Genomic DNA, 17,600 nt, shown 5'->3' with positions numbered 1-17,600 from the left:
GTCCCAGCTACTTGGGATGCTGAGGCATAGAGAACTGCTTGAACCGGGGGCAGAGGTTGTAGTGAGTTGAGATCGTTTCACTGCACTCCACCCTGGGTGACAGAGTGAGGCTCCATCTCAAAAAAAAAAAAAAAAAAAAAAAAAGGAACAATGTAAGGTGTTCTTCAGTAGCCATTCAGCTATCATACATCTTTCTCTGATTCTGTAGCCAGGATCTATCTAAAACACCAAGGTATATGACTGCAATATAGTTCTCAAACCACAGTAAGAATTTAAAACGGTAGGGTGAACCTGACAGATCAAATTCCAATCTCACATTTCCTAACAGAGTGGTGTTCTGCCCTATGCTTTCTCTAGTCTACGACTTGCTTTTGGATGACCTGAAGGACATCCCCCCGCCACAGCTCACCGGACTCCTAGCATCCTCCAGGACTGCAGCTGGCACGGTCCTACTGTCATGAGCTGGAGACTGAGGTAGCAGCTGAAACTACTGACAAGTTAATGTCATAAAAGTAGCTTCTATAAAATATTAATATAAGAAATTATCTTGATTTGTTTATCTGCATTTCTTATAAGACTATGAATGACACTGTTCTACTGTGTGGAACATAAAGCTTTATGTGTCTGCATGATAAACTCTTAGAGATCTTAGTTCTTAGAAGAAGGCTTTCTGTCCTGGTGAATTAGTTTGCCTTTTTGTATAAAAGATAAACTACAAATACAAAAATCATATTTCCTTTCTTCTTTTCCCCTCACATGGCTGGCTGGATGCTCAAAGCTATAATTATCTTTAATTATAGCAATTACCTTCGTCTAGCTCTTTCTTTTCTCTCTCTACACCAATGCCAATTACAAGTTTTTTATTTCACGTTTTAAAAAAACCCGTATGTATCTTTATTATAACAACCTCAATATTTTTAGAAGCAGATATTAATTTCTGAATAATGGATACATGAAACTTGTTAATTATCATGGACTATTCCTTTATAGATTTAAAAAGTTCTCAATGTCCAGATTATGCTTTAGAAGAAAAATACATTTTAAAAACAGCAAAGAATAAAAGGAAAAAGGAAGGAAGAAATGAAAGACTTTCCCATCAAACTAACCTTAGGGACCATAAGTTCTGATCCCTAAAAAAATAATGAATTAAGTATTACCCAGTTGATAACATATGAGATACAAAGAGTAAGATGGCTAAAATCAAACCAATGTTGTCCTAAAGACTATGGTGACCTATTAAATTAGCCCAGTGGTTTTCAACCCTCGATATCCATCATAAACTTTTTTTTTTTTTTTTTTTTAAACAGTGTCTCTCTCTGTCACCCATGCTGGAGTGCAGTGGTGTGATCATAGATAGCTCACCGTAATCTTAAACTCCTAGGCTCAAGAGATCCTCCTACCTAGGCTTCTTAAGTAACTAGAACTACAGGCATGTACCACCACATCTGGTTAATTTATTTATTTATTGTTGAGATGGGATCTAGCTATGGCTGTGTAGGCTGGGCTTAAAGTCCCCACCTCAAGTGATAATCTTGCCTTGGGTTCCCAAAGTGCTGCGATCACACACAGGTGTGAGCCACTGCACCCAGCCTAAACTGTTTATAATACACGAATGCCCAGGCCTAACTCTTAAAGTTGGCTTAGTAAGTCAGGGATGGGGCCTGGACACTGATGTTTGTAAATGTGTCCCCAGGGCATCTGGATATATGGTTAGGGCTGAGAATCAGTGAGTATACAGATGATTCGTTCATATTTCTAAACTCTTAACTAGCAGATGCTATGTCATCTTATTTCTCTTGTAGTATTGAATATGTCAGAATCAGGACGTAGCAATATAAAACAGATACAGCTCATTGTCCCTCTTCCCACACAATGAGTCTATGCTGGGCTTCGCAAAAACCAAAATTTTGCACGTGCATATCCTTAAAGCCCAGGCCAAAACAGATCATGTTTTTTATCTATTCCAGAAGGTAGTACCTGAACTCACATAATATAAAGACTCAGATTCAGAAGATAGGGATTTTGAGCCACATTTTTTTTTGCTTGTTTGCTATATTATGTCTATGCATTTTTCTCTGTATCCCTCAAAATAACCTAAAAGTTATATGTCTATTATAATGTATTATGGAAATTAAAATAGCATTTAAAAAAGTATTTTCAAATATAAAAATTTCAAAAGAAACATATAAAATCTCTTGTCCTGTTCCTTGTTTGAGGGTAGCACCACTGTTTTTAGCCTGTATGTCAAAGCTGATCTAAAATACATTTCTCTATCCACTTGCAAAATGGTCCATAATTCTCAGGGAAACAATGTCCTAGAAATCTACACATTATTGTGACAATCACTTTTCTTTATGATTTAGGCTACTCTAGCTTTTCTACTGACCTTCATTGTTTAAACAGACACAGTACATTTGTACAGCTCAGTTTAACTAACATTAATTGATGGATTCTCATGGCGCAGGTGGACCCAACCACCCCAGCCTCAGCTGGTTCCTTGATTTCCTTGATCATGACCTTTCATGTGCTTTTTTCTTTCTAGCCCTTGACCATGTCAAGCTTCCCCTCACCTGGAGCTTTTATACTAGTTGTGTGTTTTCTGGAATGATCTTCCTTCATGTCATCGTACAGCTGGTTCCTCCTTATTTTTTCAGTCTTGCTCAAAGATCATGTTCTCAGAAAAGCATGACCAACCATTTGAAAGCTCTCTTCTCCACTCCACTATACTCAGCCTTCATCCCATTATTCTGCTGTCCTTTCCTGTTATCCTTATCTGAAAGCATATGATTGATTGGCCTTTGTGTTTATTGTTGTATGCGCACCCTCTAGAACAGAAACTTCATGAGCACAAACTCCCTGTTGTTTTTGCAGCTATAAATAAGGCACTGATATGGTTTGGTTGTGTCCCCACCCAAATGTCATCTTGAATTGTAGTTCCCATTACTGCCACATGTTATGGGAGTGACCTGGTGAGAAGTAATTGAATCATGGGAGTGGTTCCCCCATACTGCTCTCATGGTAGTGAATAAGTCTCACAAGATCTGATGGTTTTATAAGGGAAAACTCCTTTCGCTTGGTTCTCATTTTCTCTTGCCTGCTGCCATGTAAGACATAGCTTTCACCTTTCTCCATGATCGTGAGGACACCCCAGCCACATCGAGCTATGAGTCCATTAAACTTCTTTTTCTTTATAAATTACCAGTCTCGGGTATCTCTTTATCAGCAGCATGAAAATGGCAGAGCAGGTGCTTAGTAAATACTGATGGAGTGAATGAATGCATATCTTTGCAGTCTCACCAAGAATAGTATCAAATATAGTCCTGTATTCTTTAAGGTTGAAACTACTCATGGTTAATAGATAATGAGTGTGTACAGCTGCAATTTTATTTTAAGCTATAGTCCCTCATGCAATATGAACATGTTGGGATTTTAATTAGATTCACAGTGCCAGCTACTTTTGCAGAGAAGGCATTTTGCAGCCTGTGCCTTGCTGACCTCTGACTGGCTCTAAGCTTCTGCTAGGGAGGGCTTCTCCATTTGCACATTTTGCAATCTTAGTTGTTCCTTTCCATTTCCAGCAGAAGGCGGCTAGACATTAATGTCTAAAACTGTACTTCCAATCATGTGTTGAGGCTTCTTCAGATCACTCTATTGGGAGTAACACCATGTTTATTTGGCATAGGGTCCTCAGTCTGCCATGGCAAAGTTTTTGGGTCTCTTGTGATTGTTCATTTCCATACATGTCGGCTTGAGATGGGAGGTATATTGCAGAAAGCATCCATTTAATGTTAGTGGACTCATTACAGCCTGGGATCTTTTGTTTGTAATCTTATCCTCCCATTATTACCACATGATACTGAGAGTACTGGCCAGGGAGTCAGCTGCAATATCTTCAGGACAAATCCTCCTGACATATGGAATGACAGTTGGGCACTACCACTATTTTGAGGCACTTCTGTTGGGTCTAGACTAGCGCTTTAAGCCATATTGATAATGTACTCTGCCAGCCTTCCAAACATGTGCCTATGTTTGCATGTCAGCTCCATTCAGTATCTTCAGTATCTCAGATTGCCATTCAGCATAGAAAAGTAGATTTGAAACCCCTACCAAAATCAGCTATACTTGTATCTCGTGCAACATGCATAGTGCAGTGCCCTTGCCCAGAGTAGGCACCCAATAAATATTAATTCCTTTTGCTGCTTCCCTGGGTGGTTTAGCAAAATCTTATTTTTTTCAAAAACATACTTAAAGAAGAATCTGCATCTTCCTGCATTCGAAGCAGCTGATTCTGCTATTACGATTTATATTTATAATTGAATTTAATGCAGCTGTAACTAAAATAGAGAAATAATCAGATACCAGCTGAACATTTGAATATATTACATATACATTGAATGTTTAAAAGAAGCAGATTCTTCTGAATCCAGGGATGAATCTTAATGTCAGGAAAAGAGGCACAACCAGACATTGTGTTGTGTGATGCAATAGGAAATCCTGGGCACTAGCTAGTAAGTCTAACGATAATATAAACTTGCATTGATCAAGCCTCTAAATCTATCTACCAGAACTTTTAAAACATTGTTTTTTCACTTCTATCACTTAAATCATCAAATAGCCATCAAGAATTTTGCCTACCCATGTCAGTCAACTCACATCCACAAGACAGAAGTTTGTCTATGAGTTTCTGTGAGAAAATATCAGATCAAATTTCAGACATTGTAACTATCCAGAATCATTATCATTCATATGCCAATTTAAAAGGCAGAGGTATGGGTCAAAGGATGATGACAAACTATGGTAACCACACATTTGAGAAAACACCCCAGGAAGCTGGCTCCTCTCCCTAGCTGTGAAATATCATAGTTGTTTAAGGTGTGGTCTTGGGCCCTTTCCCTGATTTTGCTGCATGTTATCTTCCTGGACATGTCATCCACAACCATGCCTTCAATTCCCATTAGGTTGCCGTGATCCCCAGAATTGTATCTGTGGCCCAAGCTTCTATTCTGAGCTGCCATCCCATATCCAGCTGCACCTGGGCTTCTCCACTTGCATGTTCCCCAGGCCCTCCACCTTAGTGTGCACAAGGCTGGACTCTCCATTGTTCTCTGCCCAGGGGTCATCCTCCAGGGCTCCTCTCTCTGGAAATAGTGCCATCTTCAGCTAGCTGCCCAAGATCAAATCCCAAGTCCTCCCTGTTTACCATCCTCTCAGTTTCCTCCCGTACCTAATTCAATATCAAGTTCCTCCTACCCTCTTTTTTTGAGACAGAGTCTCACTTTGTCACCCAGGCTAGAATGCAGTGGCATGATTTCAGCTCACAGCAACCTCCGCCCCCGGGGTTTAAGTGATTCTCCTGCCTTAGCCTCCCGAGTAGCTGGGATTACAGGTGCCTGCCACCATACCTGGCTAATTTTTGTATGTTTTGTAGAGATAGGGTTTCACCATGTTGACCAGGCTGGTCTTGAACAGGAGTTCAAGATCTCAAGTCATTTGCCCACCTCGGCCTCCCAAAGTTCTGGGATTACAGGTATGAGCCACTGTACCCAGCCTCAAGACATATGCTTAATACAACATGTTCAATATAATATAAATTCCTTACAGTACCAGTATTAAAAACCATAGAATGTCCAGGGATCTCTGAAGTCTAGTCCCACAAATTTGCATTTATGTTTAATTTACTAAAAAATCACTGCAGTCATTTAAAATATTTGTAGGGTTTGCCAGGGTAAAATTCTCATATTTTGGGCTTACAACTTTGTACATAACTCTAGTTTGGCAAACAAACATCAAAAATGTGGAATCTCCCTTAAAGATATTATGCATAAGTAGAGTCATCAAATTTAGAATATCAAGCCCCAGATGGTTTATCAGTAGCAACAAAAACTGCTTTCCTTGACAACACAAATTTTATAAACCGGAAATCATTCTCAGGCATGCACAGACAGACATATCAAGTCTACAAATACTTATTGCTATGTGCTTGGCACTACGTTAGGTACTTCATTACATGGCCCATGAAACATTACTTTAAAAACAAACTGAGAGTTGAAAACAAACTATTTACTCTTTATAGCAAATGCACTGAAGCCATTCCAGAAAGTGACCCATACTCCAGTGCCATAGAGCAAGGCAGGGACCAGCAGGCTTTGAAAGCCAAAGCAAGACCATCAGCAAACCTGATGTTGGGCTATCCTAAAAATGTTAATTCATTTATATTCTTTTTTCTTTTCTGGTGACAGAAATTGTTGGGGATTCAATATTTGTGTTGTTGTTAAGTGCAAATGACTCCAAATATGATAGAATGACCACGTCAACATGTCTTCATACAACCACTGTTAAGGAAATAAGGAATGAGGCTCGTAGCTTTAGAAGCTTCCCCTGTCAGAGAGGAAGAAAATGAGAGACATGAGGATCAGAGCCACAGTGCTTAATCACTCCCCTACTAAGACTTTGTAAAATCACAAGAGGAACAGCAGTATAAGGGAGACTCAGTGTTCGCGAATGATGTACAATCAGGCGGATAGAGGGCACTTTTGGGGGCCTTGAAGCTTCTGGAGGTGGTGGGTTGGGTAAAGCAGGCTGGAATCAGGAGGCAGAGCCCAAGGACCATCTGATCTCTATCCTTTAAGCCTTTAAGGAGCTTAGAAGTTCCATAATCATAAAAAGGCAGTCACGGCCGGGCGCGGTGGCTCAAGCCTGTAATCCCAGCACTTTGGGAGGCCTAGGCGGGTGGATCACGAGGTCGAAAGATCGAGACCATCCTGGTCAACATGGTGAAACCCCGTCTCTACTAAAAATACAAAAAACTAGCTGGGCGTGGTGGTGCGTGCCTGTAATCCCAGCTACTTAGGAGGCTGAGGCAGGAGAATTGCCTGAGCCCAGGAGGCAGAGGTTGCGGTGAGCCGAGATCGCGCCATTGCACTCCAGCCTGGGTAACAAGAGCGAAACTCTGTCTCAAAAAAAAAAAAAAAAAAAAAAAAAAAAAGGCAGTCACCACCCTCAATGCACATTTGCCATATTTCTATACTACACATTTTTGGAAGAATACCCTTTGATGTTCTATTTATTTCAAAGAGGATAGGTATTTTTTCATCCAGTTCACATCACTGATTAGAGGTATTCTAGCTGCTAGATAAATAAATCTCCATTGAATGCAATTTATGGGATCCAAAAGCAATGTATGGATCAATCTAGAACTATATGAGGCTATATGAAAATACTTGTAACAGTGAAAAAAAATCAATAACAATTTATTGAGGTTTTTGTTCTTTGCATAGGTTTTGAAATGAGTTCTTACCCATTATAAAAGGCCTTAAATATTTTGGGAGCTGAAATATTGTACTTCACCATGTCTGGTTCTTTTCCTGAGTTGACCCTTTATATTGAGAAAGCATATTTTTTTTACACAGTGCAGCTGCCAGGCTCTGTCAGCCTCCTTAGGTGTTGGCACCTAGACTCCATGCCTAGATACACACACACTCAGAGGTGGTGAGCTTTCCCCACTTACATTATCTTTCTACAACAGGGAAAGAATGTATAATGTTTCACCTTTGTAAGAAGCACTTGGAGGCTCATGTGATATTCTATAAAAGTAAGCAATTAAAGATTTTGGCTTAAAATCTGATTTCTAATTTTTACAGGAAAAAGATATTCAATCCATACATTGAATACCTATGATTAGCTTGGTACTTTTTAGGTTGGAGCCTCACCTAGAAAAATCAAGTTACATTTAACTTTTTCTTCATAGGAGTGTTGTGAGCTATAGATAGGTATAAAAGATTCCCTAGATGGTCACAAGTCTTCCCTTCCCTGTATCCTCACATTGTGTAACATGACTTTGTAGCTCTTTCCAGCAATAAATGCTGTCTATTTATCTACTCTTCATGGTGGGCTGGCTTTGTGACTCCCTTTAGCTCATGGACCTCAGTGGAAGCAATGATGTGTTAAGGCTGAATCCTGCCCATATGCTTTGAATGCTTCTATTCTCACTCTAAAACCCTGCTGATTCTATATGTGAATAAGCCCACACTAGCCTGCCGGATGATGAGAGAATGTGGTTTTCCAGTTGTCATTATTGTTCCCCCAATACCCAGTCACCCCCAGAAGCAGAGACATCTAGCTGACTGCAAACTGACCAAAGACACAGGCATGAGCCCAACTGAGGCCAGAAGAAACTCCCACCTAAGATGACCCAAACTATAAAACTGTATAATGAGGAGCTGAGAAAATGGCTGTTGTTTTTAAGCTGTGAAGTCATGGGGTGGTTTGTTATGCAGCAAATGCTACCCGATACAGGAGGCATTATTGTCCTCATTGTACTAAAGAGGCACAGTAATTGTTCCAGTTCAACTAGCTGGTAAATGGTAAGGCTATCTGGTTACTATACCTGCTTTAAGGGCCTACACTCTTAGTCACTTCACGGCCTTTTGATGTAAATGATAAAGTACAGGCTGAGTGCGTTCCACATGCTCAGTGTTGGCTAGACATTTTCTATGTTTAGGGAACTTACTATTTCCATTTTGTTTTTCACTAATCAAAGTACAATTTGACAGTTCTCCTTATGCTATTGCCTCTACCTGAAATATATTTTCTACCCTTGAAACTTGCTCAAATGTAACCATTTCTCAGGAACATCTTTTAATGTCCCAAAATAGAATTAAGGTTTTCTACCTGTGGTTGACTGCAAAATTAACCATAATTGCTCACTCTTTCCTTTCTGCTTGTCCTTTAAAATGTGACTTTTTAGTACATTCCTTTAAGAAATGAAATCTCTTTACCCACTCCATGTGTCTCGACTGGGCTTGTGACTTGCTTTGGCCAGGAAATGTGGCAGAAGTGGTGGTGTGCCAGTTCTCACACCAGGCCTAAGGTGCTTCGCATACTTCAGGCATCCTCTAGGAAACCCTAACTCCATATTCCAACAAATCTGCTGTTGGCTGAGAGGCCAAAGGACCAGAACTTGGTCAGCCAGCTTGCCTCAACTAAAGCTCCCAGACGTGTGAGAGAGCTCCACCAGGATCAGCAAAGCCAAACCACAGCTGACCACTGTTGCATGAGCAAGCCTAGCCAAGATGAGAGGATTGCCCAGCTAAGCCCAGCCTAAACTATCAATCACAGAATCAAGAGCTAAATACACATTCATCTAAAGTTACTAAGGTTGTTATGAAGCAACAGATAATGAATAGCTTCTTTGTAGTCTTTGGGCATGTTAAACTTATTTTTTTGAATAGCATATGTATTCAATAAAGGTCACCAGATGAATGAATAAATAAATGACTAAACATTCAATTACTCTGAGGTAAGATTTCTCTAACAAAACAAAACTCTGACTTTTTATTCCAAAGTGAATAATTCTATCTTTCCTGGCTATGAGACAGAGTGATGTTTATAGCACAGGGCGTAATACTTAGCAAGTGTCCTCAATAAATGTTAACTTCCATTGATCTTATAGGTGAAATAAGATGCCAAACAAAAGTTAAAGCAAACACCATGCATTGACACAAACAGGATGTTAATTCCCAAATCCTTTCAAAATCAGGACAAACTCTCCTGGTATTTGTAGGATGGAGATTTAGGGCAAGCAACATGTGCTTTCTGCCCCCTCCAGATACTGGCAAGCTTCTTTCCCTTTGAAAATAAACTTCTTTAAATAACTTCATAGCTATTCAAGCTACCCAATTAGAAAGAGCAGGAGTGTTATGCTATAGAAAGACCTCCCCAGGACGCTTTCCTTGCTTGTTCTCAAGGCCTGTACGTGTCAACTTTGGCTGCCTATTGGAAAAACCTTGGGAGCTTTAAAAAATGCCTCCAGAGTTGACTTAATTAGTTTGGGGGTACACCTGCAGATGGGAATTTAAACGGTCCTTTGGGTAATTTTACTGAGTAGCCAAAGTGGAGAGCCATTACTCAACCTTTTCCTGGAGTGCCTCTACTAGTCAAATGATTATTATCAGATTTAACTTTAAAGGCAGTCCTAAATAAACCTTTTTGATATGTCTATTATCAAAACCCAGCACTGAAATACTATAGCTGGAAAATAATTTCTTATAATGGACAATGACTGGCTCAAAAGAAATTAAGAAACAATGATCAGATAAGTAACTTCCTGATAATTAACTCAACAAGCATAATATGAACATCTGGCAAAGTCTTAACTTTCTTAAAGGCCTTAACATAATTAGTTATTCAAAATTTTATTGGCCTAAATTAAATACCACATAATATTATTCACTATACTGAATAATAAATTCAAGCTAAATTGCATTTAAGTGTACAATCTAAAAACATATTAGCCTAAAATTTTTCTTTCTGAAAGTATACATTATCATTTGGATGTACCACTTTATCACAAATTAAAGTACAATTTAATATTTTAATATAATTTTGAGCTCAGATTCAACATGGGCATTTCAAAAAACTGTGGTCTTGCCTTCCTAGTACATAAGTGACTCACATGGCGATATGGTTTGGCTGTGTACCCTCCAAATCTCTCTTCAATTGCAGCTACGATGATTTCCATGTGTTGTGGGAGGGACCAAATTGGAGGTGATTAAATCATGGGGGCAGGTCTTTCCCGTGCTGTTCACATGATGGTGAATAAGTCTCATGAGATCTGATGGTTTTATAAAGGGTAGTTCCCCTGCACATGCTCTCTTGCCTGATGCCATGTAAGATGTGCCTTTGCTTCTTCTTTGCCTTCCACCACGATTGTGAGGCTTACCAAGCCACGTGTAACTGTGATTTCATAAAACCTCTTTCCTTTATAAATTACTCAGTCTTGTCTATGTCTTTATTAGCAGCATGAGAACAGACTAATAGAGTAAAGTGATACCAGGAGTGGGGTGCTGCTATAAAGATACCTGAAAATGTGGAAGCAACTTTGGAACTGGGTAACAGGCAGAGGTTGGAATAGTTTGCAGGGCTCAGAAGAAGATAGGAAAATGTGGGAAAGTTTGGAACTTATTAGACACTTGTTGAATGACTTTGGTCAAAATGCTGATAGTGATAGGGACAATGAAGTGCATGCTGAGGTGGTCTCAGATGGAAATGGCAAACTTGTTGGGAACTGGAGTAAAGATCACTCTTGCTATGCAAAGAGACTGGCACACTGTGCCCTTGCTCTAGAGGTCTGTGGAATTTTAAACTTGAGACAGATGATTTAGGGTATCTGGCTGAATAAATTTCTAAGCATTCTAGAGAAGGCAGAGCATAAAAGTTTGGAAAATTTATAGCCTGATGATGTGATAAAAAAGATAAACCCATTTTCTGGGGAGAAATTCAAGCTGGCTGCAGAAATTTGCCTAAGTAACGAGGAACCAAATGTTAATCACCGAGACAATGGGGAAAATGTCTCCAGGGCATGTCAGAGACCTTCCCAGCAACCCCTCCCATCACATGTCTGACGGCCTAGAAAGGAAAAATGGTTTAATGGGCCAGGCAGAGGGCCCACCTGCTCTGTGCAGCCTCAGAACATGGTGCCCTGCATCCCAGCTGCTTCAGTTCCAGCCATGGCTAAAGGGGGCCAACATACAGCTCAGCCCCTTGCTTCAGAGAGTGCAAGCCCCAAGCCTTGATGGCTTACACATGGCATTGGGCCTATGGGTGCAGAGAAGTCAATAACTGAGGTTTCAGAACCTTCACCTAGATTTCAGAGGACATATGGAAATGCCTGTAGGTCTCGGCAGAAGTTTGCTGCAAGGGGCGGTCCTTAATGGAGAACCTTTGCTAGAGCACTGTAGAAGGGAAATGTGGGGTTGGAGGCCTCACACAGAAACCCCACTGGGGCAGTACCTAGTACAACTATGAGAAGAGGGCCACTGGCCTCCAGACCCCAGAATGGTAGATCCACCGACAGCTTGCACTGCACACCTGGAAAAGTCACAGACACTCAACACCCACCTGTGAAAGCAGCTAGTATGGGGGCTGTATCCTAAAAACCCACAGGGATAGAGCTGTCCAAGGCAGTGGGAACCCACCTCTTACATCAGCATGCCCTGGGTGTGAGACACGGAGTCAAAGGTCATTTTAGGGTTTAATGTTTATCCTATTGAATTTTGGACTTGCATGAGGCCTGTAGCCCCTTTGTTTTGGCCAATTTCTTCCATTTGGAATGCATGTACGCACCCAATGCCTGTACCCCCATTGTATCTGGGAAATAACTAACCTGCTTTTAATTTTACAGGCTCATAGGTGAAAGGGACTTGCCTTGTCTCAAATGAGACGTTAGCCTGTGGACTTTTTAGTTAGCTGAAATGAGTTAAGACTTTGGGGTACTGCTAGTAAGGCATGATTGGTTTTGAAATGTGAGGACATGAGATTTGGAAGGGGCCAGGAATAGAATGATATGTTTGGCTGTGTCCCCACCCAAATCTCATCTTAAATTGTAGCTCCCATGATTCCTACATGTTGTGGGAGGGACCTGGTAGAAGGAGATGGAATCATTGTGGGCGGGTCTTTCCCATGCTGTTCTTGTGATGGTGAATGAGTCTCATGAGATCTCGTGGCTTTATAAATGGGAGTTCCCCTACACAGGCTCTCTCTTGCTTGCTGCCATGTAAGATGTGCCTTTGCTTCTTCTTTGCCTTCCACCATGATTGTGAGGCCTCCCCAGCCATGTGGAACTGTGATTCCATTAAACCTCTTTCCTCTATAAATTACCCTGTGTTGTGTATGTCTTTATTGGCAGCATGAGAACAGACTAATACACACGGCAATAGTGTTCTTTTTTGTGATTACTTCTTTTTTGGTAGAGTTCAAAAGTGCTGAAAAGTGATGGGTAATCCTATGTTATAAACTATATAGTGGATACATAATGCATGCAAATTGCTTTAATGCCAAAATTTCATCTTCAATAAACTCTATGCTGTAATCACATATGGACCTCCAACACACATTCAGAATCAAAATTCTCTAAACCACAGGTTCTGAAAAATCTGTTTTGACCCCCTGACTTCACAGATATGAAAAATGACATCCAGAAAGGTTAAACAAGTCAAACAATACCCATAACACCAAATGGCTGGGAATGGAGCCCAGGACATCTGAACCTGCATCCTCTCGCCCCACTAGGGGCATCTGGAAGATAACAGTGAAGTGTGTTCAAGCCCTACAGAAACAGGTGGCAGGGCTGGATTTGGTCCCCAGCTTTTGCCAAATACTTGGATTTTGTCAGCCTCTGCTATAGATGGCTATGTTCAGTAGAAGACACTGACAACAGGAGACATCATTATCACTTTTTATACAAAACAGGCTGGAGTCAACTATGGTTATTTAATACATTAGTTATAAATGCATTTGCTGTATTTTTTCTAGTCTATTATTAACATCTTACATTAGTATGGTACATGTGCTACAATTAATGAACCAATATTGGTACATTATTATTATTATTATTACTATTATTATTCAGATTTTCTTGATCCTTTTATTTTTGGTTCCAAGATCCCATCTAGGATGCTGCATTACATTTAGTCTGCTCATTTTTCGTGTGTGTGTGTGTGTGTGTGTGTGTGTGTGTGCTTGTGTGTGAGCGATAGAGAAAGACAGAGAATATGAATATTTTTCTTCTATGTAGCAAATTAAGGGTAAATCTTACAAATTACAATTTTCATGTTCTCTAATGTAAAAGAAAAGGGCATATGTTAATGAAATAATCTGTAGTTTCAATTATGGGAAAAACACTGTGGTTTAAAGAAAGGCTAGGTTAAAAAGAATTTGATATTTAGAAGGGCCTGGAAACAGAGTTTCTGATTCTGGCATGGATTAACGAAACCTAAAAAGCAAGGAATGGAGCAGAGTAGTGTGAGAATTTGGAGTAATAAAAGTCAGTTCACACAGAAGCATAGTAATGCAGAAGAAAGAAAAAAATTGTGCAATTTGTCGTCATTTAGTTTAGAGGAGTCTGCATTTTTTAAATCCACAGAAATGCAGTGATAGTTTCCTTGCCAGTATTTGTGTAAAACATTTTCCAAACAAGACTGATTCATCTTACTCTGAAATGAATTGTTAGATCACAACAGTGAATGTTAAGGCGTTTGCATCCCTTATAGAAATGCCAAACATTTTACTATGCCTGATGCTGTACTATAAATAGGGAAATTCAAATGCTAAAAATGTTTCCTAAGTTGCCAAACATAGTGCTTTACCATCTACTTCCTGGTACAAATGACTTGTTCTTCCCAAGTCTGAAAATGAAAGCTAGCTGCAATTCAGAAAAATGCTGCAATTTACTTCAATTAATTCAATGTAAAACTTAACTTCATTTCTGTATATTTCCTTTTCCTTAGATCATGTTTACTGAAAGCCTCCTTTAGACGTTTACCGAAGTTTTACTAAATCATAGTTAGTCTGATGACAGTTGGGTTTTAAAATTAACAATTGGAACAGCCAAGCAACATCAATATTGCTGGAAAATAATCATGCTGATCTAAATCATTCTGAATTGTTAGCCACATTTGGATATAATAGTAGATGTAAAATTTACTTACCATATTTTTTCTCAATAATATATGGGCACAATAATGCCCATCAATCAATTAATTAAAGGTAAAAGGTATTTCATTTCACAATAATGCCCATATATTATTGGGAAAATGGTACTCATTTATAATTGGTGTTTCAAAATACTATCAACATCTATGTATACCTTCAATAAATAAAAGGAACATAAAACAGTATAGGGTTTTGTATAACTATTTAAGGTTAGTATTCATTGGAAGAGGTAATCCTTGATTTTCACTGAAAGCTGCGACAGGGAATCATTAAGAGATTTTTCTATGATGTACACAGAGCAAGGCACAGCAAGAATTGCTTTATAACATTTTCTTCAAATCAGCTGACTATCCCATTGGCCTTTAATCTCCCTTCTGCTACTGACCAGACCTCACATTATCCAATTATCAGTAATCTACTCAAGAACAGCAAGATTCTCTTTAAAATGAATACAAATAATTATTTTAATATCTTTTCCTGACTTCTTTAAAGGTTTCATATGTTTTGACTTGTATAAACTTTGCAAACCTCTGTGGAAGATATTTTAATTATTTTAAAATTTTATGGCATGTAAGAAGTAACTTAAGTAAAATTATTTGATTTTAAGTAAATCATTAAAGGTTACATTATCAAGTTCATTTAAATACAAACTTTACTAATTCTAATTTGACTTTTTTCTTATTTAACAGTGATGTGCTGCTTAGTCTATTTTAAGTTAATCATGTAATGAAATGCATGACTTGTAGACAAATTTTTGAAATGACAAATGGGCATATACTTGGTTTTGGGACCAATTACATAAGTTTCAAGCTACAATTAATATGCCATGATAGATAAACAGATAAAAGTTGTTTTCATTCATGAATATTTGGTAATCTTGCATTATGGACAAAAATAATCAACCTACAATAATTTTTGTATAAAATAATAAGACAAGATAAAAAAAGGTTTAGGCTGCTGTTTGCATACACTCTCTACAGTTAATATAAATAATGTGTTTCATTTGACTGTGTTGTCAGCTTATCAAAAACAATGTAAGGAAAGAGAGACAAAGCAAAATGAGAGAGCGAGAAAAAAGAGAGAGCAGGAAAGAGTAATATTTATTTCTAACAAATAAAAAGCCAAGCCGGGCGCGGTGGCTCAAGCCTGTAATCCCAGCACTTTCGGAGGCTGAGGCGGGTGGATCACGAGGTCAAGAGATCGAGACTATCCTTGGTCAACATGGTGAAACCCCGTCTCTACTAAAAATACAAAAAATTAGCTGGGCATGGGTGGCGTGTGCCTGTAATCCCAGCTACTCAGGAGGCTGAGGCAGGAGAACTGCCTGAACCCAGGAGGCGGAGGTTGCGGTGAGCTGAGATCGCGCCATTGCACTCCAGCCTCGGTAACGAGAGTGAAACTCCATCCCAAAAAAAAAAAAAAAAAAAAAAGCCAAATTATATATGACTATCATTACTTTTTCTTTTTTCAACATTGAATTTTATACCATATAAATGACCTAATAGGCTAATATAAAATTTTACAAATATATTAAGATATTTAAGATTAAAAGAATAATGCAATAAACACCCATATTTAGAAATAAACACCCAGTTCAGGAAATAAAACATTATCTACACTTTGAAAAGTCTGTAAGAATTTTGACCAGATGATTGCAGTTATAAACGTCACATCAGTTGCTTCCTCTGCTCACTGTCTTTAATCAGTTATCCATTATATGTATAAAGTAACAGTACATGACTAATTATAAAAACTAATTAAAGCCACCATGGGGGCTTGCAGTGTTTATGTGAATCATAAGCAAGTTCACTCATCTGACTGGCACTAATAGCTTCACATACTTTAAGAAGTCCTGAAGCAGTATTATTTTCTTAAATATATTTAAGTAATCATTTTATTTATTAATAATTACTTTAAAAATGGAACCTAGGTCTGAACCTTTACTACCAGAACAGAGTAAAACCCCTGGACACCTTTGTATCGCAGTGATTTTGTGAAGAGGCTGTTGGGAAATGCAGATCCAGGCTTGGTCAAAGCTAAGTTAGAGATGCTGGAGGGAGAACTGATGTAAAGATGCATAAAGGAGGCCACCTGGAGAGCGGCTGATATTCCCGGGCTCCTGGCACAGGCCCTGCCAGGATCTGGAGAAACTCCAGAGTCCAGAGTTAAGACCCAAGTTGGGCTGGACTACAACATGCAATGGTTCAGTAAACATGGATGATGTATATAATATGTACGTATACACAGGTACCTATGAAGTGTATCTACTGAGGTTCCAAATCTTGGTGCCATTCTGCCACAGAGCTGAAATTTCTACCTAAAAGACCAAAGGACAATACCACAGCATTAAAAGCCATGGGAAACATTTGTTCAAACTGGGAACAGTTGTTTCTTCTAGAAAAATGTTTGTTTTTAATCAGGACTCTTAATTAGGAAGTTATGTTCATAGTTCCCTTTTCAAACTGTTCCTTAGAAAGCATAGAACAAACTTTGGTTTTATCATATTAACCATGAAGGATTTCACAGAACAAATTTTGCATAATAACTTCCCTCCTTCTTCCATCTTTTTATTTTATTTTATTTTATTTTTGAGATGGAGTCTCACTCTGTTGCCAGGCTGGAGTGCAGTGGTACAATCGTGGCTCACTGCAACCTCCACCTCCCAAGTTCAAGTAATTCTCCTTCCTCACTCAGCCTCTTGAGTAGCTGGGACTACAGGCACTCATCACCATGCCTGACTAATTTTTGTATTATTAGTAAAGATGCAGTTTCACCATGTTGGCCAGGATGGTCTTGATCTCTTGACCTCATGATCTGCCCACCTTGGCCTCCCAAAGTGTTGGGATTACAGGTGTGAGCCACCGCGTCTGGTCCATGTTTTCTACCTTATATATTCTGTGTCTCATTTTCCCCTCACCAATTTTCCATTTGATGTGTTGTATATTGCATCTTATTCTTAAAACTCTTCTGGAGCAAACAAGCTTACAAGGAAGAAAAAAGCTTAGAGAAAATTCAGTTCCATCTTCCATATTTTACAAATGAGAAATTTCAGGCTCTAAGGTCCCAATAGCTATCAGTTTAAAAAGAGACTGGAATTTAGAGATCAAAAA

The 17,600-nt window shown here is 39.0% G+C and overlaps 1 protein-coding gene and 1 long non-coding RNA gene across 3 annotated transcripts in view; one reads left to right on the top strand and one right to left on the bottom strand.

Moving 5' to 3' along the window:
• The window catches only part of LOC141581462 (uncharacterized), a 93,245-nt gene extending 92,763 nt beyond the window's left edge, over positions 1-482 (top strand). Inside the window, exon 4 of the long non-coding RNA XR_012514106.1 lies at positions 358-482. This is a non-coding gene — a long non-coding RNA (uncharacterized LOC141581462). The remainder of the gene's footprint in view (positions 1-357) is intronic.
• The window catches only part of PAG1 (phosphoprotein membrane anchor with glycosphingolipid microdomains 1), a 67,489-nt gene that overhangs the window by 33,206 nt on the left and 16,683 nt on the right, over positions 1-17,600 (bottom strand). The gene's annotated exons all lie outside the window — the stretch shown is intronic.

The sequence above is a fragment of the Saimiri boliviensis genome, chromosome 15 (genome assembly GCF_048565385.1).
Source record: "Saimiri boliviensis isolate mSaiBol1 chromosome 15, mSaiBol1.pri, whole genome shotgun sequence".
NCBI classification, from domain to species: Eukaryota; Metazoa; Chordata; class Mammalia; order Primates; family Cebidae; genus Saimiri; species Saimiri boliviensis.
Note: the sequence above shows the minus strand (reverse complement) of the source record. Positions and strands in the feature narration are given on the sequence as shown.